The sequence below is a fragment of the Urocitellus parryii genome, unplaced genomic scaffold (assembly GCF_045843805.1).
Source record: "Urocitellus parryii isolate mUroPar1 unplaced genomic scaffold, mUroPar1.hap1 Scaffold_105, whole genome shotgun sequence".
Lineage (NCBI taxonomy): Eukaryota > Metazoa > Chordata > Mammalia > Rodentia > Sciuridae > Urocitellus > Urocitellus parryii.
Genome location: NW_027551821.1, coordinates 46,642 through 70,771, shown reverse-complemented (window position 1 = coordinate 70,771; position 24,130 = coordinate 46,642). Strand labels below are relative to the sequence as shown.

At 43.6% G+C, this 24,130-nt stretch overlaps 1 pseudogene; it reads left to right on the top strand.

Annotated features, from left to right (window-relative positions):
* Positions 1-8,640: 8,640 nt before the first annotated feature.
* On the top strand, positions 8,641-19,268 carry LOC144251539 (ruvB-like 1; annotated as a pseudogene).
* Positions 19,269-24,130: the final 4,862 nt, after the last annotated feature.

The following is a 24,130-nucleotide window of genomic DNA, read 5'->3' as shown; positions in this document are numbered from 1 at the left end:
TTTTTAAAGTATATAATAGGGAATGTACTACCATCTTGCATAGGCATTGCTGAAAATGTTCCATTACAGCTGATATCAGCAGTTTTAATTTGTAGATCTCAATAATGGACCATCCATTATTGAACCATTCTGACTGTTGTGACTTAAGCACACAAATTAAGAGCATTATAATTCTGTACTTTAAATGTTATTCTTCCATGATAGTGTTGCTTTAATAATTTGAATTTTTCAATTATGCTTCACAAAAGTACAAATAAAAATATAACCATTAAAATTACAATTCTAGCATGAACCAGAGGTCACCAAAAACAAAGGCTAAAGAAATCTATTATGGTAATGATAAGATGGAAGGTGATATGCAACTGGATTTAAGAGATAAATAGATAAGACAAAGCATGTTGAAAATACACATAAAGGAATTTGGGGCTGGGTATGGTGAACTAGATGTAGAAGTACACACACAGATACTTTATTTAATAAGTACAGAATGAGATAGACATGCACTTATAAATCATGCAAAAGTTTTTGTCTACCAAGCATACACTATTGTTCAGCCACAAATAATGACAGCTGAAATTATGTGTATACCACAGAAGCAAAGAAACATCATGTTGTTTCAAACATTATCATATCTGAATAAAGAAACATTACCTTATTCAGAGGTTGGAACTGGAGGTGAAGAAAAGAGGCAATTTTGATAAGAAATATATTGGCCCATTCCAATGTACTGCTTGCTGATAGGTCAAACTTAACAATGATCATTCTTTCTACAGTATATCAGGTACCACGTTCCAAGGGAAGCCACAGGAACACCAAAAAGCTTCCCCTAGCTCTTATTTAGATTTAGAAAATGCACTTAGTTTCATATCATTTATTTTTATGAAGATTTTAATGAAACAACAAAAGATATACAAAATTGCTAATATCTTGTCCAAATACAAACTGAACTTTGTTCATCGATTTGCATATAGAACTAGCAGTGCCAAAATCATTTTTTGGAAAATTTCAGTCAACTATATAGTTCTTAAGAAATAAAACAAGGAGGTCTTAAGTTTCCAATATTCTTAAAACTTTATACTGCTGAAAGAGAATGCAATGAATACTTCTGTAACAGGAAGGATGTCATAATGTTCATTCTGGATGACTTTTTAGTTTCCTAAAAACTTGTGCAAGCATTTATTTTTTTTTACATTATAAAAATAGAAAGAGATAATCTTCGAGACATGTGACTACAGGATCCTTATCATTGCAGCTGCTGATAAAAAAGGTGTTACAATGTTGGACTAGTATGAAACCATATTATCACTGAACAGGAAAAGCAGAATGTTGTTCCCTGATTTGGAAACACATTGAGAATGAGAATTGAGAAAAATATTACAATAGAACACTCATTTATATGCTGTTTCTCCCAAATTATTTGATCATCTTTGAAGTGAGTATTCAGAGCTTAGAAAAGGATGGATTGATTCACCTGAGTGTTTGAATAGTAATGCAGGTCACAAGAAAACTCAGGCAGTAAAGATAAAAAGACTCATTTTTTAAAAAATAAGACTTTCAGAAAACACATACAAAAATCACAGAAAAGGGAAACCAACTTCAGCATGACTTTCTCAGTGTATTGAAATTGCAAATTATTTGGAATGCAATTTAAATTTCAAGGTTTCAAAATACCTCTCTGCTTCAAAACAGATTTCACTGAAGAATACATGTTTGCTATAAAAAACATCCACTATGCTTCATAGAGTTTACAAATAAGAGACATTTAGACCTAAATATCTTGTGATGAATCGACACAAAGGTGCTGATTGATGAATAGTTGGTCTACCTAAACAAGGCTATAGCTTCAATGTAAAGAGAAATTTCCAGAGATTTGAAAATGGATTCTAACCTACTGCAGATAGAAGTAAAGTCCTGTCTTCTATTCTAAAGTCATTTCTATGAAATGATATTTAGTTAAAGTTTGCATTTGATTGAATTTAGGTTTGATACCACATAAAAGAAGAATGCCCTAAGTGCTTGAGTTAGTTCATGAAAGTCCTTTTGAAAAAATCAAACAGAAAGAGTAAAAATAGCCCACAGTATCACAGGACAAAAGAAATTCACCTCTATAATTTCTTTTAAATATTAGGACTATCTGATGACTTAGTCCTATATTTATGTTCTTTCTTGGTTTCTTTAAAACTTGTAGATTTTTATTTAAAAATAAAATAAAACTAAAATAATTAATAAACCCACAGATTACCACTCAACAGTTGCAGTCCAACTACTTTCTCCTACAAGACACTGGTGTATTCTGAAAATCATGATTATGATGAGCCATATTTATTTCCAAAGACTCTCCTGTAAGCTCAGTAAGGCAGATTTGCAAAAGCTTTCCTTATAGTTCTAAAACTTTTTTATTAAGACTTATTGTTTTTCATTTTAATCAGAGTATAATTGGAAAATAGAATACATTGTTCATGTACAAAATGTTTAAAGACTTCATTTTTAAATCCTTGTTATGTTCAGATCAAAACTGAGTGAAGATAAAGACTGTCTATATACCTCCTGATTCTATGCATTGCACACAGCATTCCCCACTATCAACCTCCACCACCAAAGGATAGACCATTTGCTAGAGTTCACAAACTTAAATCGACACATCACTGTCACTCATATGTCACAGTTCACATTAGTGCTCTTCTTGGAGTCATAGGTGTGGAATAATGTGGAATGACAAGAATCATCCTCATGGTAGCACACAGAACAGTTTTATTGCCCTTGAAATCCTCTGTATTGCCCTTGCTCATTCCTCTGTTCCCCTAACACCTAGCAGCCATTGGTGGGTCTTCTTACTGTTCTGGCAGGATGTTCTCTTTTAAAAATATCTTACTTTTATGTGTCTTAAGAGTGCACAGCAGTATAGTTTACATAATTTATACATCTAACAAAGAGTTTAAAAGGAGTAAAAAAAAACAATTAAAGGAGCAAATGTTGTCAACTATCTTTGTAAACAATTTATCTTACATAGATTATGATCTGTCCTTTTACCTACTTCGGGAAGTAGACAGCAGAAATATAAGTGTTATTTACCAAGATGTTCATTGGAACATTAGTGTGTGTGTGTGTGTGTGTGTGTGTGTGTGTGTGTGTGTGTGAGAGAGAGAGAGAGAGAGAGAGATCCAAGTTACACAGACCATAGATACTATGATGCATTCATTCAATTCTCAACACCTCATAAAATAAAAAGTTTTATTGAAAACTAAAAAATATTTTTAAAAATGGCTAGGAAATAAGAAAAGGTTAAAACTGATTATTTTGAAGGAATGAGAAGGGGCAGAAGTGACTTTAACCTCTCATATTATTTTCTTCCTCTACTTCTGTAAATTTTAACATTTAAAATAAAATACTGGCAGGGCATTGTGGTGCAGGACTGTAATCCCAGCAACTTTGGAGGCCCCAGGATTGTGAGTTCAAAGCCAGCCTCAGCAAAAGTGAGGCCCTAAGCAACTCAGTGAGACCCTGTCTCTAAATAAAATATAAAATAGGTCTGGGGATGTGACTTGAGTGTCCCTGAGTTCAATCCCTGCCAAAACAAAATTTAAAAATGCCATATAAAATCCCTTTAAATATCTAGTTCTCCTGTAAAATTAAAAAAAAAATCCATTTGAAATATTTTATTAGTCACTCCTTTTTCTGGAGCACATCTGCATTAAGGTACACCAGTGTGGTTATATGACCCACCACCAATGGGTTTCTGTTAGTATCTTCTTCTCCACTATCAGTATCTTCTCTGTTGTGGAAGCTGGCAAATTGCCAGGGGGTTAAAGAGTACCGTAAACTCTCATCAGAAACCTTCCTACAGCCTCCATGCCCATTCAAAGCAAGTTCTATTTTTACAAATGTTTGACAAGTTGAGGATTTTGTCCTATTCTGCATTGGCAGATGGAGTGTCCCAAATCTAATCTATCATGATAATCACAGGATTTTTTTAAAGACAAACTTCTTTATCATCCCTCCCCTCTTCTGACCTAGTACATCTAGGCTGGGTTCCTGAAACTTTTATTTTTCCAAGTTCTCAAGATGTCTCAATATAGAGCTAGATCTAGGAATTACAGCCTTGCTCTGCTTAAGAATTCTCTTGACTTGGAAATTACTTCGCAGTATTGCAGGTCATTCTCTCTAGAATAGAAGTCCCTGTTTATTGGCTTAGCAACAGGAACATACCCATAGTTGCCAGAAGCCTATTGATAGGCAGAGGAATGTCCATGGAAGGACTGTGTTTCTTAAGCTTTTCCAATTGTTTCTTCTATAGAGAATACCCTAGCATGATTGCAGCCTTGATTTTGGCTGAACCCTGATTGAAGGAGGCAGCACTGGTGAGACCCACTTAAAGCAGTCTTCACCACCCATCTGCTTGTCCCCGAGGTCCTGGGAGAATTGGAGGCCCTAACTGAAACAACTTTGTCACCTACCTTTGTCAGAATTTTCCTTGTGGTTCATTTCATGGAGATGGACACCAATTTTTGGGGCAACTCAGCCTAGTCTTGAATGTAGATGCCTTTATTTCTTTTTTAATTTAAAATTATTTATTTATTCTAAGTTGTCATATATGACAACAAAATGCACTTCAGTTCATACTACACATATAGAGCACAATTTTTCATTTCTCTGGTTGTACACAAAGTAGAGTCACACCATTCGTGTTTTTTATACATGTACTTAGGGTAATGATTGTCCATCTCATTCCACCCTCTTTCCTACCCCTATGCCCCTCCCTTCTTCTCTCTCCCCTTTTTCCTATCCAAAGTTTCTCCATTCCTCCCATTTTCCTGTCCTCCATTATAGATCAGCATCCACATATTAGAGAAAACATCTGGCTTTTGGTTTCTTGGGATTAGCTTATTCCATCCATTTACCTACAAATGCCATGATTTTGTTCTCTTTTATTGCTGAGTAATATTCCATTGTGTATATAGGCCACATATTTTTATCCATTCATCTACTGAAGGGCATCTAGGTTGGTTCCACAGATTAGCTATTGTGAATTGTGCTGATATAGATATTGATGTGGCTGTGTCCCTGTAGCACTCTGATTTTAAGTCCTTTGGTTAACTAACCCCATGAGAAATCCTGAGTCAAAAACCACCTAGTTAAGCTCTTGAATCTGCCAAAAACTGAGGAGTGGGTTAGCTGGGTGAAATGGTGGTTCCATTTCATGTCAATGTAGATACCCTCTTGAATTTGGATACCTTTCTTCCCTCCTTCACACTCTGCCATTTGACCCATCATGCAGAGGTTGGTCCAAACTGATAAGAGAACTGTCTCACAAGACTTTTGTTGCTTTTCCTCCCCTGCTAGAGACTTGGTTTGCTTTTCTTTGGCTCACATTCATTTAAAACAAAACTGCTTTCCTACCAAAGGAAAGAGTATTTGCTGGCCCTTCCTGTCTCTCTAGATTAATTGCTCACTGCCCCCACCGCTTTTGTACCCTTTGCCGTGACCCTTCTGAACCCAAGGTGGTTCCCTTCAGGCTCCAAAGGTGCCTGCATGCTGTGCCTCTGCACCCCCTTGCTCTTCCAGATTGGCAATCCCTGCCCTTCAATTCTAAAGCAAGCCTGTAGAGCAGGTTTCCCCAACACTTGCTCCAGGTTAGGCCCTCGGTAAAAATCCAATTCCACATTCAGTAAATATCATTTTACTCTCCAAAAATTCCAGTTGTTTATATTTGCATAGATCACCTCTGAATGAATCCTAAAAGTCAACAATCGTTTAGGTGGTTGAATGGCTAAGGGATGGGGTGGAAGGGAAATAATTCATGGTGCATACAAAGTGATTCTTTTGAACTTTCATACTCTATATGTTTATTACCTATTCCAATAAATATGATTCAGATTTAAAAACACCAACACAAGGCTGGAGTTGTGGCTCAGTGATACAGCTTGACTGGCATGTGTGAGTCCCTGGGTTGGATCGATCCACTGCATATAAATAAATAAAATAAAAGATCCATTGACAACTAAACACACACACACACACACACACACACACACACACACACACTCACACACACACCTGAGCTGTAGAAGAAAATTCCATTCTGTACTGTTCTCAGATTAACATCTTATAGGCAGATTTCTGAATCTGTCTCTTTTTAAGACCTTTATTTTTAATTTCACAAGTAATATGTAAATTTCCTCCATTGTAAATGCCAATGCAAATTAGTCTTTCTGCTACAAGATTCTTTTGACATAATACTCATGTAATTTCCATTCTGGTCTTAAATGTGTTTTAAGTAGGGTATATTAAAGGCATTTTTTTCCTGGCATATATCACAAACCTGGAGAGGGAAAGTTGTTTATAAAACGTAGATTTGAGGTGCTTTTAAATTAGCAATGTTGGGTTTTACTGAAAGGGGTAATTAGGGTGGTCAACTGTCCAAGTATTCCTAGTACTTGGAGGGAATGAGAGATGTTCAGTGCTAAAGCTGGAGAAGTCCCAGGCAATCAGGGATAAATTGGTTACCCCAAATTAAACAAGGTGCCTCGCCAATGAAAGTGACTACAGGCTCAAAGAGAGGGATGTTCTCTGTGAAAACCCGCACTGGGTATGGATGCATGGTGACTGATTACCAGCTCTGGTTGCATAGTTCTTTCCTCATCTTTCTGGAAGCAATGTTCATCAACTCTATGTCAGTAAAAAAAAAAAAAAGACCTTCAATTCTACTTTAAAATTCATAATGACATAAGTAGCATAGAGAAGGGATTTCTGTGACATTTGATGCTATTTTGTTCTTAACTGAAGTTGAGAGATTTATCACATTTAATGGTGCATGCAGAGTCAATCTTATTTTTTACTTTAGAACCCTTGAAAAAATTCCATTTTGATATTTTTCCCCCTTTTTTTTTCTCTGAAATGGCTCAAGGTTTACTAAGAACCACTGAATAATGTTGGGATGTGAGGGTAGAAATAAGTAATTAAAAAGTAAGTTAGCAGATGAAAATAATGAGTTTGGTAAGGACTTAATATGAAGAATACATATTATTCTTTCTCCAAAGAAGATATTTCAGAGGCAAACAAGCATATGAAAAAGTGCCCACTGTTTTTTTTAAAGAGAGAGAGAATTTTAATATTTATTTTTATTTTTTTAGTTTTCAGCAGACACAACATCTTTGTCTGTATATGGTGCTGAGGATTGAACCCAGGCCGAGTGCACTACCACCACCTCTCACGCCACATCCGCAGCCCAAGTGTGTGTTTAATCATTAGGAAATGCAAGTTAAAACTACAAGCACATACCACACTATATACACAAGGGTGTCCATAAACCCTCCAAAAAAGGAGTGCTTGCCTTGCATGCACAAGGCCCTGAGGGCCTCAGTCTTGGGCTGGAGAGAAGAGAGGAGGAAGGACTTAAGGTGAAAGTCGATGGGAGTGAGAAACTGAGAGGTGGCAGAGATGGGATTGTTCAGTGCATGGTTCTGGAAGGTAGTTCTCCATAGGATTATTGGTGTATGTTTCATTGCATTGATTTGGCATTTTAGTACCTATTTAGTGGATAAAAATATAATTGAAGCCAGGCACAGTGGCATATGGCTGTTATCTTTTGTGACTTGGGAGGCTGAGGCAGGAGGATCACAAGCTGGAGACCAGCCTCAGCAACTTATTGAGTCCCTTAGCAACTCAGTGAAACCTTGTCTGTAAATAAAATATAAAAACGGGTGAGGATGGGGCTAAGTGGTATAATGCCCCTGGGTTAAATCCATAGTATAAAAATAAAGAGCATGGATTCCACAGTGTGTGTGCATGTGCAGGGGGGTGTTTTTTAGAACCTTCTTTGAATTCATAAGAAATCTTATCTAGAAACTGGTTTGTAGACTGTGTATCATGTTCCAAAATTAAAATTAAAATGGCAAATATGTGTTCTCCACCTTCATAATGTAAAGCAGTAGAGGGAAACAGACAAACATCGCCTCAATAATGATGTCAATGATCGAAATAAATTAATTAGATTTAAAAGTCAGTCTAGAGAGGACAAAGAAATCACATCAGAGTCAGCAACCCCCACAGCTGGACTGGAACTCAGGCGTGTCTTCACCCTCATGTGAGCTCGCTTAACTCTGGAATTTCTGTTTTCCTCTGGGTGGGTTTTCTTCATCTGCAAAATGGTGCAATGCCATTTGCTTCTGACAAAGTCTCAACTCATTTATTAAGATTCTGCGTAGGTGCCAGGGATGGTGGTGCAAACCTTTAATACCAGCGACTTTGGAGGCTGAGGCAGGAGGATCACAAGTTTGAGGCCAGCCTCAGCAATTTAGTAAGGCCCTAAGATACTTAGTGAGACCCTGTCTCTAAATAAAATACAAAAATGGACTGAGGCTGAGGCTCAGTGATTTAGAGCCCCTGGTTTCAATCCCGGGTAGCAAAAAAACACCCAGAAAAATTCTCCTCAGTGCCACCACCCCCTCAGCTCCTCAGCCAGGGAGCAGAACTCCGGGGCTCATCCTTCTGTGCTCACACCCGCAGAGCAAGCTGGAAGTACTGTTGCCAGGGAAGTCAACCCAGAGCCACAGCGGGAAGTGTGTGGGTGGAACTCTACCGGCAGGTGCCATAAGCGCATGCCTGAGCCAATGGAGAGTGATAGTGTTCCAATATCCTCCAATGGGGCGCCAGCGGAGGCGGGCTCTTGCCAGCCTCCCTAGTAATGGCCACTTGGTAATCCCTGGGGGGTTGCAGGTAGTGGCTCGTGGTTCTGCGTGGGTTGGGCTCTCGGCTGGCACCTTGAAGATCCAGGAGGTGGAGAGTACCACGAAGATGCCGCGCATTGCTTCACACAGCCACGGGAAGGGGCTGGAGCTGGATGAGAGCACCCTGGCCAAGCAGGCAGCTGTGGGGCTCCTGGGGCAGGAGAACCTGCGAGAGGGGCCGGGGGCTTGGGAGCACGGGACCGTCCTAGCATTCCCCAGGACTCAGTGTCACTTTAGTGACCTGGGTTGACCCAGGTGCGTTCCCCGCAGAGCCATACTGCGGCCCTTTTTGTGTTTATTCTGAGACAAGTTCTTGCTGAGCTGCTGAGCCTGGCCTCCACCTTGCAGTCCTCCTGCCTCAGCCTTCAGGTGCCCTGGAATGACAGGCCTGTGCCACCGTGCCCCGACCAACCATCCTTTTTTCAGTCAGGTCTACTTTTATTAAGTGGCAACTGTACCAAATCCCAGCACTTATGGTAATTATTATTATTATTATTATTATTATTATTATTTTATTTTTTCAGAAAAAATGGCCCATCCATTGGCCACCCAGTTTAGTAATGACAGCTGGGGGTTTGCACTCCATAACCTCTAAGCTGCTGGACCATAGAGTCATGGCCCGTGGTCTCCCTGAAGGCTGAGCAGCTACAGAAACCTGCAATTTACATGAACTTGTGACTATGGCCTCCGAGCCTCCTATTAACAGAAAAGGTCAAAGAAAAGCCTCTGGTTTCTTGTCTATGTCTTTTTTTGGGGTGTGGGGGGTGCCAGGGATTGAACTTGGGGAGCCCTCGACCCCTGAGCCCCTCTACAGCCCTATTTTGCATTTTATTTAGAAACAATGTCTCTCTGAGTTGCTCAGGGCCTCACTTTGGCTGAGGCTGGTTTTGAACTGATATCCTCCTGCCTCAGCCTCCCGAGTCCCTGGGATCACAGGTGTGGGCCACTCTGCCCAGCAGACTTTTCTCTCTCACCTCCACTGTTGGGGCATCCAGAGCAGTGCCTGGAAGGTGCTGGCATCCAGGGTTGGTTGGACCAGTCTGTGAATTGTTTGGACCAGGGACTGCATTTTTTCCCCACTGAAACACAGTAATAGTGACCATTTCGTCCCTCTGTGCTGCAGGCAGGTGATGGCATAGAAGAGTTCATCAAAAGCAAGAAGATGGAAGGAAGAGCCGTGCTGTGGGAAGGACCTTTGGGAACTGGAAAAGTCTTTGTGTTCTCATTGATTTCTGCTGCCCAAGAGGACTATCCTCACGTAGAAGCCAAATGGAATATACATCTTAACTAGTCTTTGTTTTTTGACGTGGGTCACATGTGTGTTTCAGAAAGGAATCTGATCCCAAACTCATGCTTCTTGAATGAAAATCATCCTGGCAAGAGGGGGAGAAAAGTCCTTTGAGGGGTCTGGTCGCTGGGATGGTTCTTGAACTCTTTCAAGTCTCCTTTGCTTGGGAAATGTATCTCTTTTTCTTTTCTTTTCTTTTCTTTTTTTTTTTTTAACCAGTGATTGAACTTGGGGCACTCAACCACTGAGCCACATCCATTTTTTGTATTTTATTTAGAGCCAGGGTGTTGCTAAAGTTGCTGAGGGCCTTGCTAAGTTGCTGAGGCTGGCCTCCAACTTGTGATCCTCCTGCCTCAGCCTCCTGAGAGATAGGATTGTATGTTTGCACCATCGTGCCCAGCTGAAAATCCATTTCTGTTGGTCCAGGGCCTCCTAAAAATTTGTGACAGCCTATGGCTGTGTCTCAGTGGTAGAGCACTTGCCTTGCACGTGGGAGACTCTGGGTTCAATCCTCAACACCATATAAAAATAAAGAAGTGAAATAAAGGTATTGTGTCCAACTACAACTAAAAAATTAATATTAAAAATTAAAACAAAGATATTATGTCCATGAACAATTAAAAAAAATATTAAAAACATCTTCTGTGGCACATTATTGGAAGGGGAAAATGAGTCATCCAGTATTTTTTTGAATGCAAAATTTGCCCACCACTATTTTGGCTACGAGCATAATTGACAAATAACAGAAACGTTCTTTTGATCTTCAAGGGGCTTCTAGTGTTTTCCGGGCAGAGAAACAGGAAGTCTCCTGATGGCACAAAATGCCTCAGTTGCATGCTGAGCTTCAAACTGTGGGCTGATTTTATTTATTTAATTATTTTTAAAGAAAGAGAGAGAGAGAGAGAGAGAGAGAGAGAATTTTAATATATATATATATATATATATATATATATATATATATATATATATATATTTTAGTTTTTGGCGGACACAACATCTCTGTATGTGGTGCTGAGGATTGAACCCGGGCTTCACGCATGCCATAGGAATGTGCTACTGCATGGGCCACATCCCCAGCCCCTGCTGACTGATTTGAAATGCTGGAATTGGGCAGAGGGTTTGATAATTCCCCTGGAGTTGGGCTTTTCAGGGGACAAAAGAGGACACACGGTGCAGCTACTTGGGATCTGCAAGGGGATTGACCAGATCCTCAGGCTTCCCAGAGCTCCTGGTCTGGGCATGGCTTGTTCTCTGGAAGGGCCTCTTGGCATAAGAGAGTAGGAGCCTGCACTCCTGTATGTAAAGAAGTGGGCTCTTACCAGATGTGGTGGCCCCTGCCTGTTATCTCAGTGACTCTGGAGGCTGAGATAGGAGGATCACATGTTGGAGGCCAGCCTCAGCAGTTTCACCAGGCTCTAAGTGAATTAATGTGACCCTGTTCAAAAATAAACACCCTAAAGTTATGGGCTGCATCTTGGTGGGTATTGATTGATCAGCTGGGAGGCCTGGGGCCGGCTCCTGACCTTTCAGAAGCAGAAACACAATCAACTGTGAAATAAAAGCTTGAATTCTAATTTTGAAGTTGTACATATGGAGTTGCCAGGGTGTGTTGTGTGGTGTCTGATGGTGGATGAAGAAGTCCTGTGTCTGGGGGAAGTTTTTTGAGGCTGGAATGCCATACAGCATGCACTTACAGGAACATTAGCTTGTTCAAGTCATCTTCCATTTTTTGGGGGGGGTTACCAAGAATTGAACCCCAAGAATTGAACCCAGGAGCTCTTGACTCTTCAGCCCCATCCTCGGCCCTTTTTACATTTTATTTAGAGACAGGGTCTCACTTAATTGCTTAGGCCTTCACTTTTGCTGAGGCTAGCCTCCAACTCGTGATCCTCCTGCCTCAGCCTCTGGAGTCACAGCACCAGCATGATAGCAGTTTCCTTTGGTGCTGTTTCTCTCAGTGTTATTTGGTACTTTTTGCCTTCCACTGTTGCTCTTAAGATGTCTGATTTTCAGGGTTGGAACCTTTCTTTCTGGATGTTTTGGAGGTACTTTTGGATAGGGCGCCCTCCCCTGATTTCCCTTTCTTGATGTCCACAGGGCTTTCTGAGTCTCATTGTTTGGTGTTGTTTGTTTGGACACTCATCAGCTCTGAACCCCTGAGTTGTGGACTTTTCCTGTTCTCTCTGTGCTGTTTCTGGAAGTCCAGCTAGGTGAGAGCAGCTCTGCAGCGATTTTTCAACCTGGGCCGATTTGTCCCCCAGGAAATATTTGCCAGTATTTGGAGAATCGTCTCTTGTGGTTTTCAAAACATGGTGAGGGGACTCCTGGTATCTAATGTTAGAGGCCAGTGATGCTGCCAAGCAACCTGCACTGCAAGGCTGTTCCCAAAAAAACAGAGGAAATACTGAGTTATCCTTTTTTTTTGGGGGGGGGGGGCTACCAGGGATCAAATGCAGGGGTACTTAACCCCTGAGCCCTGTCCCCAGCCCTTTTTGTATTTTATTTAGAGAAAGGGTCTTGCTGAGTTTTTCAGGGCCTTGCTAAGTTGCTGAGGCTGGCATCCAACTAGTCATACTCCCACCTCAGCCTCCCAAGCTGCTGTGATGACATGCATGCACCCACACATACTGCTCTCAGTTTCTTAATCCATAAAATACAAGTTAGTGGGCTGCGATTGTGGCTCAGCAGTAGAGCGCTCACCTAGCATGGGCAGGACCTGGGTTCGATCCTGAGAACCACATAAAGATAAAGGCATTGTGTTGTGCCCATCTACACCTAAATCAGTTATATCAGTTCAGTTACCTATATCAGTTCATTATTTGTTGCTAAAGGGAGGGGTGCTTAACTTTATAATGGCTTGATTTTTGAGCATTTTTTAAGATTTAATTTGTTCCCCTAATTTAGGGCTGGAACAAAATTAAACTTGTTTTGAAGAAAAAAATTAAAAATAAATAATGCGACCCTGTTCAAAAATAAACAACATAAAGGTCTGGGATGCATCTTGGTTGGTATTGATTCATAAGCTAGGAGGCCTGATAATATTAAAATATTAAAAAAATACAAGTTAGACTTTCAAGGTGAGAGGCTGTGAAAAGATCAGTGAGATCTATAGAGCTCCATAGGAAAGGGTAGGTATATGTGGCTTTCTTAGATGAGTTTTTTTTAATAATATCATATTTTTTAGTTGTAGTTGTGTATTGGACACAATATCTTCATTTTATTTATTTATTATTATGTGGCACTGAGGATGAAATCCAGGGCCCTGCACATGCTAGGTGAGTGCTCCAACATTGAGCCTCATCCCCAGCCCAGCCCCTTCCATGAGTTTTTAATTGGAGAAAGCTGGGCAAACATGGAGCCATTCTTAACCAAGTATTGATCCTATTTGAATGGAAGGGTATTGGTCGCCCCTTCAGTATTAGGTGGAGGGAGGCAGGGATTCTGTTCAGAGGGACATTTGTCTCTGCCTTTGGGACATTTCCATATCCGCTCACAGGGAGCCTGATGACCGCCTGCCAGCACAGCAGAAGTCCTCTGTGGCCTCCCCTTTTGTCAGGAGAGCAGTGACCCTCATCTCTTCTTCTTCTTCTTCTTCTTCTTCTTCTTCTTCTTCTTCTTCTTCTTCTTCTTCTTCTTCTTTAAGGAGGGACAGCAGGGATTGAACCTGGGGCACCTAACCATGGAGCCAACTCCCAGCCCTGTTTTGAATTTATTTGGAGACAGGGTCATACTGAGTTGCTCAGGGTCTCACTGGTCTGCTGAGGCTAGCCTACAGTTTGCGGTCCTCCTGCCTCGGCCTCCCTAGTTGGGATGACAGGCATGGGCCACCACTACCTGTAGTGTTGCTCTCCACTCATGATGGTGTCTCCAGGTTGTGCTGTAAGGTGACTTGTCAGTTCTTGTGCTGTGGCAGTTTGATGTAAGAAGGTTGTTGGTGGGGAGGAGATGGATGTGGAGAGAAGGATGGTCCCACTTCTCACCATGTTCCCATTGGCCGTCCCTCCCAGGGCTGCAGATAAAGGAGGCCAAGGATGTCTACAAGGGGGAGGTGACCAAGCTCACGCCATGTGAGACCAAGAACCCCATGGGTTGCTATGGCAAGACAATCAGCCACGTGATCATAGGGCTCAAGACAGCCAAGGGCAACAAGCAGCTCAAGGGGAGTCCATCCTAAGCCCTGTCCTCAGCACTGTGGCATCAGGCAATTGGTGTGACCTCTGTGTCCTCCTTTCCTTGGCCTCTGCACTGTTGATGCCACATGGGACACTCAGGATAACACCGTGTAGTATAAAGGGACACCTTGTAGAGGGCTTGGACATAGGTCCATTCATGAGGCAGCTCTTCCTTTGCTCATTGCTCCTGGGAGTTGTGTAGTTAAGTCAAGAAATTGCTTCTGCCTTCTCGTCCCCCACATGATGACCATTGGCCAGCCAGGCACAGTGGAGCATGTCTTTCATCCCAGCTGCTCAGGAGGCTGACGCAGGAGGATCACAAGGTGGAGGCCAGCCTCATCAACTTAGTCAAGGCCTGAGCAGCTCAGGGAGAGCCTGTCTCTAAATAAAATACACAATGGTACTAGGGATGAGCCTCAAGTATAAGTCACCCCTCGGTTCAATTCCCAACACTATCCCCTCACCTCTCCAAAAAGTCAAATTGGACATAATTTTGTTTTCTTTTTCAAAATGTTTTTACTCATCCACTGTGTTATGATTGACTCACACTAGCTCTGTACCTGTCCCCTGCTGCATAGCCAGGTCCCCTGCTGCGGACTTGGGGAGGTATTTTACCTGTGGCTCCTCACAGCTATGTGCCTGTGTGCGCAGACACCATGAATCTCATTTCCCCTGTTTTCCAGATCAAGGCCACAGGCTCAGAAAGAGGCTCAACAGTCATCCTGCGTCCAGTGCTGGCTGAGGGGCAGGGTGACTGTGAGTCCCCTGGTGCTGGGTGATCCCTATTAGTCCTCTGAGCTCTCTGGGACTCAGTTTCTCATCTCCAGACCACTCTCCATCCACCATAGAATCTCTCCATCTTTACTCCTTTTATAATTTGATGATTCTTTGATTTTCTGAGGTGGTTTCTTGGTCACTGGTTTATGGAGATCATGAAAATATCACTTTTTCCAAGGGCTATTTTTCTCTTTCTTAATAGGGAGCTTGGCTCCGCAAACCTCTCTCTCTCTTTTTAATTCCTCACCACATCCTGTCCACTGTGGATTAATGAGATTCTGAGAAGGTGGCCCCTTCTCAGGAATGACACCTTGAGCCAGTTCATCTGGAAAATCAATCGTATAAAAGGGCCTGAGATGAAAAGAGAAAAATTGTCCTCTTCCATGTAGGAGAGAGGACACAGGAACACAGTGGAAATTTGAGCCATCCATTGGTCTGCTTTGTCCAGCTTCTCAAAAAAAGAGGCTAAATCAGAAGAGGAAAATTGTCTTCCAAAACGAAGGTGGTGCCCACCTCTAATCCCAGTAGTTCAGGAGGCTGAGGCAGGATGACCTCGAGTTCAAAGCCAGCCTCAGCCAAACCCAGGACCTAAGCAACTCAGTGAGACCCTGACTCTAAATAAAATGCCAAACAGGGCTGGGGAAAGGGCTTGGTGGTCGAGGGACCCTGAGTCCAATCCCTGGTACACCCAGCCCCCAAAAACCCAAGTCCTTCTGGGAAGTTTTTCAACAAGGATGAGATATTGGGACAGAAGGACATCAGGTGTGTTGTGTGGAGATGTGAAGTTCGAAGGAGGCTTATGAATCTTGACCTGGGGCTCCCCAGCCCTGTTCCTGTTTGCACAGTGCCCAAGGAGGCCAGAGAGGCTGTGTCCTGGCAAGCTCCTGGAAGCTCTGTTGGGGTGCAGTTGTGAACACAATCCACCCATTTTAAGTGTGTGTGGCCCACAGGATTTTGATGCATGACACAGTTCACACTCCCCATCTTAATTCTAGAACATTGTCATGCCCTTCCAAGGGACCTCATTCCCATAAATGGCCTCCTGCTGTCCCTCCCCCTGGCCTTGGCCACCACATACCAACTTTTATTCTGGATTGGCCTTTTGGGGTCCCCCTCCCGCCGAGGGAGCCCTGCATTGGGTGTTAGTCTGTGTCATGTCCCCCGCTGCCTCCCTTTAACACTGGACTCTGTCTGGGGCAGAGATCAGTTTTGTTTTCACAGGGTGGCCATCTGTAGCAGCTTCTCTGGAAGCTCAGCCTCAGGACCTGTCTGCCAGCTGGGTCCTGCAGAGGCTGCAGTCCTTACCCAGGGCACATCCCTGGGGAAGAGCAAGGCCCCGTAGAGCACCGTCAACCTGAGATGTGTGTGCACAGCCCCAGGAGCCAGGAGGTGCTAGGATTTGCTTTTTTCTGGTCCTGGGGTTCTAACCCAGGGCCCTGGTCATAGTGAACTAGTGCTCTGCCACTGAGATGTGCCCCAGCCCCAGGGCCTAGCTATGTGTTCTAGACAGGCCTCCACCTTGGTGATCCTCCATCCTGGACTCCTCTGTGGGTGGTTCTGGGTGCTGTCACATAGATGAGGAGACCGAGGCCCAGAGAGCCGGAATCATGGGCCACGTCAAATGCAGCCTCAGGTGGCTAAGCAGGAAGCTCTGGTGTCCCTAATCCAAGGACTGGAGCTGTAGTGGTGATACTGGGGGGTGCCGTGGGGCGTGGCCATGGACACATGTCCCCTCTAAGGGCAGCTGGGTCCCTATGAGAATGCTCCTACAACTTTTTAACCCCTGAAGGCAAGGCAAGGAAGAGTAATGGTGATATTCTCTTGTCTCCTGCAGGCAGACATGGTCACCCTCAGGTTCACCTCCGGGTGTTCTAAGCCCCCAGTCCAGGCTCTTGTGCCCTGCCACATACACTCATACCCACCCACTCCTAGGGTCGCTGTCTACCTCAAATCTCTGTCTCTCTCTCTCTCTCTCTCTCTCTCTCTCTCTCTCTCTCTCATTTTTAGTCCTGTGAACTGAACCCGTAGTGCTTAAGCAGGGAGACAGAAGCCTGCCCTTTTTACTTTGCTTTGTATTGTTTTGAGACAGAGTCTCCCCTTGCTAAATTGCTGAGGGTGGCCTCCAACTTGGCAATCCTTCTGCCTCAGCCTCCTGAGTCCCTGGGATGACAGGTGTGCACCACTGTGCCTGGCAACTCAGGTCTCTTACTGAAAGTTGACTTCCCTTGGGATCAGAAGGAACTGGAACATGTATCATGGTTGTCTGAGTCCCCCTTTGTCTGGTTTGGTTTGGTTTTACCTGAACCCTAGCATTTTTGAAAGTCTGCAGAAGGAGCGATTGGAGGCCAGGGACATCATCTACCTGGAATGTATGCTCCCTGGGGACAGCGCCACGCCAGAGGGTCTGCCAGAGGGAGACCTGGGTGACCAGGGCGTCACTGTGATCAGCAGGGGTTGGTGGGGGAAGGTCAGCAGCTGTCCCTTTACTTAAGTCACCTTGGCTTTTCTCTGTCTTCCTCTCCTGGTGACTTCAGCAGGCAGAGTGTGCAAGACCAAACCCTGTGGGGGACAGGGACCAGACAGCCTTCGTCCCTTCCCGCTGCACCAGGCGGCGTCTTCCATCTTCCTTTATCTCCCTGGTGTCCTTCCCTGAGTCCTGAGCCTGGGGACTGCTCCAGGTGGCTCCTACTCTATCTGCTGCTGCATCCCATGGTGGCTGCACCTCTGTGGTGCATGGATGAGCCTCAGGCCTCGTGTCACCCATAAATCACAACCTAGAACAGCCCAGGTCCCCGGCTCCAGTGAGTCCACTGGATGCTCCTTTTTCAGGAATGAAAAGTAAGGGAAGAGAGTCTTCAGAAAGTCTCAGGTGTTGCCCGGGCTGGTCTGGGATCCCATTGTGGCACCAGGCTGTGGGGCACAATCGGAGGGCGCCATTGGGGGCCATCGGTGGGCAGCGGAGACCTTTCTGTCACTGAGCTCTGTGTGGTCCCGATTCCCCATGGCTCTGCTGGCAAAGGCAGAGGCCGAGGAGTTCACCCTGGAGCCTGATGAGGACATGCCCTGCCCAAGGGCAACGTGCACAAGAAGAAGGAGGTCATCCAGAATGGAATGTTGCATAACCTGGATGTGGCCCATGCTAGGCCCCAGGGACAGGCCCTGCTGGTCCAGCGCATGCCCAAGGCCCTGGTAACCAGTGTTCAGGGCCATGCTTTCCTCCTAGTGGCCCTCTGGGAGGCTCATCCATGAGGACGACATGAGCTTCGGCCCCTTTGTCCCAATGTCCAGATGCTGTCACAGCTGATCTCTGGGCATTGTCTGCCCCTGGCCATCTGCCAGCCTGCTTGGGGCTGCTCTCCACCCCGGGCTGGGGGTTCCTGGAGGGAGCCTTCACAGGGCTTAAGACAGCCTCACAGAGGCTCTGGCCTCTGCAGAGCCTGAGCTCCGAGTTCTCTAGCTCTCAGCTGGTGCTGCTCTGGGTCCCGATGCACAGAGAGTCAGGTTTGCTCTTCATCCTGAAGGGGGCCTCCTCCTCCCCACCAGGAACTGGCTTTCTGCTGGGAATCTGGTTTTTCTTTTTGTCCCTTGGAGCTTTGCCTGGGAGAGGCCAGAGACTCTTGGGATTGGAGTTTCTTCCTACCTGGTCAGAGGTTTTTTAATTTTTATTTATTTATTTATTTTGTACTGAAGCTTAAACCCCAGGGTGCTTACCCATGGAGCCCCATTCATAGCCCTTTTTCTATTTTATTTTATTTTATTTTTTTTTTTTTTTTTTTTTTTTTTTTTAATTTTTAATATTTATTTTTTAGTTCTCGGCGGACACAACATCTTTGTTGGTATGTGGTGCTGAGGATCGAACCCGGGCCGCACGCATGCCAGGCGAGCACGCTACCGCTTGAGCCACATCCCCAGCCCCCTTTTTCTATTTTAATTAGAGACAGGGTCTTGTTGAGTTGCTCAGGACCTCACTAAGTTTCTTAGCCTCCCAAATTGCCAGGATTTTTAAAGACACGTGCCACCATGCAAGACTCTGCTTGATTCTTGCTGGTCAGGGGAAACCTCAAGGGGATCCCTCTGAGTTCAGGAGCCCCTCATCCTTCTCAGAGGTGCTGTGCTGGGCCTGTCCACCTCAGGCTTCCAAGTTGAGTGACATCAGGGACCTGCAAGAGGCAGGACCATGGGCCTTGGTAGCAGCCTTAGAAAGTCCTCTCTCCTACAGGGGGACAAGACATCCTGTGCATGATGGGCCAGTTGATGAAGCCAAAGAAGACAGAGATCACAGGGAGGATGTGTGGCAAGGCCTGAGCCCAGAGGTGAGTTGAGGCCCTGCCTCTGACATGCTCCTGGCTCTGAGCGTCCCCCACCGCTCAGCTCTGAGTCTGCTTTCCCTTTAGAAGCCGTGGCCACACTGTGTGCTCTGGCCCAGCTGAGGTCAGCATCTGCTTCTTTTGAGGTCCCAGAAAGGTCGCAACTTTGACACCAAGCTGTGGGTCTCCCTTGCTCCTTTGTGCAATTATTATTATTATTATTATTATTATTATTATTATTATTATTATTATTTTATGCCGGTGATTGAACTCAGGGGCCCTTGACCACTGAGCCCCATTCCAGTACTTTAATTTTTTTTTTAGAGACAGGGCCTGGCGGAGTTGCTTAGGCCCTTGCTAGGTTGGTGAGGCTCTAACTTGTTATCCTCCTGCCTCAGCCTCCCCGGCTGCTGGGATGACAAGCATGTGCCATCGCACCTGGCTCTTACCCAGTCTTATGTTCTTCTTGGGCCCATTACCACTTTACTCTCTGAAAACGTAAGTTCAACATTTATCCACTGTTGCCTTGAGGCCTCGCAGAAGCCTAAGCTTCCTCCATGAGTGGCCAAGAGCAGATCTGTCTCTGAAGTCGGTGTTGACAGCCCTGCATCATGGCTCTGGGTGAGGACAGGCCTCAGATCCCAGTTATTTGGGAACAGCTCCAACTTGAAGACAGGGGGCACTGGTTTGGAAGGTGAGGGCTGGGGACTTTGCTGTTCTGCAGGGGCTGGTGGTTCTGGGCCGAGGCTGGGCCTACTCTGACTCTCCTTGCTCAGGTTTCCTGGGGAGAGGATTCTAACTGCACTTGATAGAAAGTTAATGAACCTGAGCATTGTCACACAGGTCCCCCCAAAGGTCTCTTTGACTGAGTACAGCAGAGGAGAATTCGCATATGAAAATGCATCTCCCTGGGGCTCCTAACTGGGGTATCTTGGCATCAGGCTTCTGGCTAGATGGGGCAACTCCTGGACACTGCACCCCACATAGCTCCTTGGACGGCTTTTTGTGGCATTGGGGGGTGATGATGCCTGCTTTCTTTTTTTTTTAAATGAAGGTACAGGGATTCAACTCAGGGGCTCTCGAACCCTGAGCCTCGTCCTCAGCCCTATTCTGTATTGTATTCAGAGACAAGGTCTCAACTGGGTTGCTCAGGTCCTTACTAACTTGCTGAGGCTGGCCTCCAATTTGCAATCCTCCTGCCTCAGTCTCCTAGTCTGCTGGGGTTATAGGCATGTGCCACAACACCTGGCATGATTCTTGTTTTCAAATGATGACGCCAAACCTGGAATGGGTCCAGTACCAGCCTGCGGTCAGAGAGCCAGTAGGAGAACCAGGCTGCAGGGTTGGGTCTGGAGGGAATTGAGGTGTGGAGAAGAGAGCAGGTGACATTTCAGAGTTCAACCCAGTAGCCCCAGAAACAGTGATTTGTCAAACTGTGAGAGTGGAGCCAGTGTTGTGGTGGAGAGCTCAGTAGGCGCACCAGCTCTAGGGAGTAGTCCCACATCAGATCAGGCTGGAGGGATGAGGAGGCTCAAGCCCTCGGGGACCCATATCACACCATCAGGTGCCCTAGTTCCCACCTGGAGCACTAGACTTAATGCAGGACTAGACTTACCATGTGCCCTGCTGTGCTTTTTGAGTTTCCTCCTTGCTACTGTCCTCTTCTTCCCTTTGGGGCTAGTTGTGTTGCCCCTGTGTAGTTGTGTCTTGGAAACATGTTGATTTTCTTTTGATTATTAATGAGGATTGCAGACAATGCAGATACAAAAGGTTTCATCATGCTGCTTTGCTTCCACCCATGACAGTCAGTTACTGAAGAGGCAGAGAGGTGGGAGAGGAAAAGGCTTCATTGGCAACAATCCAGCATTTCAGAGATGAATGGCTAACTTTCCAATCTGGAACAGTTGGTTGTCAACCACAGAACCAAGGCTCCTCTCCTTGATATTGAATTATCAAGCCCACTTTGCTACTGAGCAGTGAGGTTTGTACCCAACAGAACCTGCTTACACACATAAGTGAAAGTGGGTGTGATACTTTCACTTACATGCAGAAGAGAAATAAAGGGAGGACAATATATGACATGCATTGAAATCTTACTTATAACCAGAAATTTCAGCTGTGGGGAAAGACAGCACGTGTTCGAGTGCTTGCACCTGCTGCTAGTGAAGAAGCTTGAGTTGGTTAAAGAAAGAAAGAAAGAAAAAGTACTAGGATCTAGTTCAAACAAGAAAATCCAAGAGGGAGATGAAGATGGAAATTAGTGTTGGGACACTTAGTGTTGGGACAACCTTATTTAAACTAATAAAAAGGAGAAACTAGATTGAACTAGGGATGACATGACAAGGTCAATTACAGGCTGCCTCAGTCTACCCACAGGTTGTATTATGACCCTTCCATGGATCCCTTCAGTTGTCAATAATAATGTAAGGGTAAAATTTCTAAGCTGATTCTAAACTGCAAAATTAAAATATAAAAGACCCGAGCATCGCAAAGTTCCTCTGCTACACCCAGAACTTGAAATTCCTGAGATAGTTAAGACAACGCCCTACTGGCCATTTAGCCTAGGGCCCTGTGCAGTTTGTCACAGGGCCCGAACCAATCAGTTTTAATGTGTACCCCGCTTAGGAATGACCAATCACCCCCGTCCGACCTGTTCCCACCAATGAATGTACTAATCATGTCTCAGAGTTGTTGTTCAATTTTCCCCCGCACCTCATGATGATTTGTTCTGATGTATGCAAAGCCCACCGCCCTCTCCAGAAAGTGTACTTAAGCTCTGCTTAACCTCTGCTCTGGTCTCTGGGCTGCTCTCCCTTCTTGAGGGAGCACGGAGCCTCAGCGAACTGGAATGGATCCCCAATAAATCCCCTTTTGCCAATTGCATGGAGCCAGTCTCTTGTGTCGTCTCTTTCTCCGACGTTCCGCCGGACCCTTACAATAACAAATATAATATTAACAAGATTGAAATTTTTAGATTCATTGGGGTGAGATTTATGTGCCATCTCATACTGTTAGCATATAGTCTATGTATACTCACTATAATTTTAAATTTATGTTGAGTTAATGTGTAGTGTGAAAAAATGAGCACTAATTTTCAGAAAGTTTCCTTATTCTCCTGAAGCACCCCTTACTACTTTGTCTTACATAATTAGAGCCAAGGGATGGAGTTTCCTATAAAATCTTTTAAATATTGTGTCTTAAAGTAATGGTCATTTAAAGCAGGCTTGATTAAACCATTTTAAGATCAAAATTCTTGTGACCAGGATGAATCTTGATGATACAGATCCATCCCACCCAAGCATTGTGTGAAGCCTAGATCCTGGCCCCCAAACACTAAATTGGTGTCCCTCAATATCTTTGATAACTAAAAATTTTTCTTAAGATCTGTTCTTCCTCTTTGAGAATACTATTAAGAACATATCCATTATCTACTTTATTTTAACAAGAAAGGGATGACAAACAACTTCTTTCTGGGAAAATTATTTTTTTCTGATGTGTATGATATATAAAAAAGGCCATGATCTTGGTTAGTGACACCTTTGTCAATTATTCTAGAATCTTGGAAGGTAAGGTTGTGTTTGTCTGTGTTTAATGGGAATTCACATTATAATTGTTGACATCTAAACACTAATATCATTCTAGTAGTTTGATGTGAGAACAGAGTTGGGAAGTGACAGCAGTGTGTATGATAGCAGTTCTGAGTTGAGTAGAATATACATTCATGTCATCATTTTGGGGGGGTGGGTTACTAACTAGGGGTTGAGCCCAGAGGCACTCTACCACTGAGTTCCAGCCCTTTCTCCCCTTCTTTAACAGTACTCCACTTCTTTAACAGTCTCAAACTTGGGTTCCTCCTGCTTCAGCCTCCCAAATTATTGGGATTAACAAGCAAACAGCACCATGACCAGCTGTAATCACTTTTAAAACAACCCTTTCTACTTACTGGTGTTCATATTAGCAAATTTGGAAAATACAGATAGATGTACATAAACCAGACCTCATGGTATGACTCATTACAAATTATCTTTTCATTTGAAACACTGTTAGTTATGATAGAGAAAAATTAAAATAGCGTTTAGCTCAAGGTAGCTTCAATGTAACAAAAATTTCTTCAACTTGTTTAACTTTAAAAAGGATGTTTATTTTGACTTTTCAAAAATCTTGTAAGGTGTTTGTTGCTTATTACTATTGAAAGGTGCTGTGGAAACAAACATGTAAGTAAAGACTTCTCAGAAGAGAATATATTTTCAATTGTGTAGAGATGTATTGAATCTTGTTGACCTGAGAAGTCAGCCAAATTGAAAATAATTACTTTTTTAAAAATTTTAAGCAAGTAAAATGTCCCAGAGTAAAAGAGGTCAGTACTGTTAAAAATACTGTTAAAAATCATTACTTTTTTTCATATTCACATATTCCTAAGTAAACTAAATAAATAACAAGTTACAAAGATATCGAAAATGTTCCAGTTTCTAAGCATGGAGGAAATCTCAAATGGACAAAAACATCCATGCCTTTATGAAGTTTTACATTTGAAAGACATAAGAATTAATTGGAAAAAAAAACCCAATAATTTACGATACAATTCTGTGGTTTATAATTAAGGCATTTCTTTGATTTTTAAGTTGCACATCTGAGATGGATGGAATCTTAAAATTGGCATTTTGTAACCACCTGGCAATTTTTCTTCTGAGTTGTACATAGAATAAGAATGTTCTAAGTGCCTTAAAGGTGATGGCATCTCAGAGACAATGAAATAGGAAATATATAAAAATGTCAGCTCATTGGTTAATTTTACTACCAAAAACTATTCAAAGGTGACTTGCAAAAAGAAGTTACAGATTTCTATATCCTTTTTTTTGG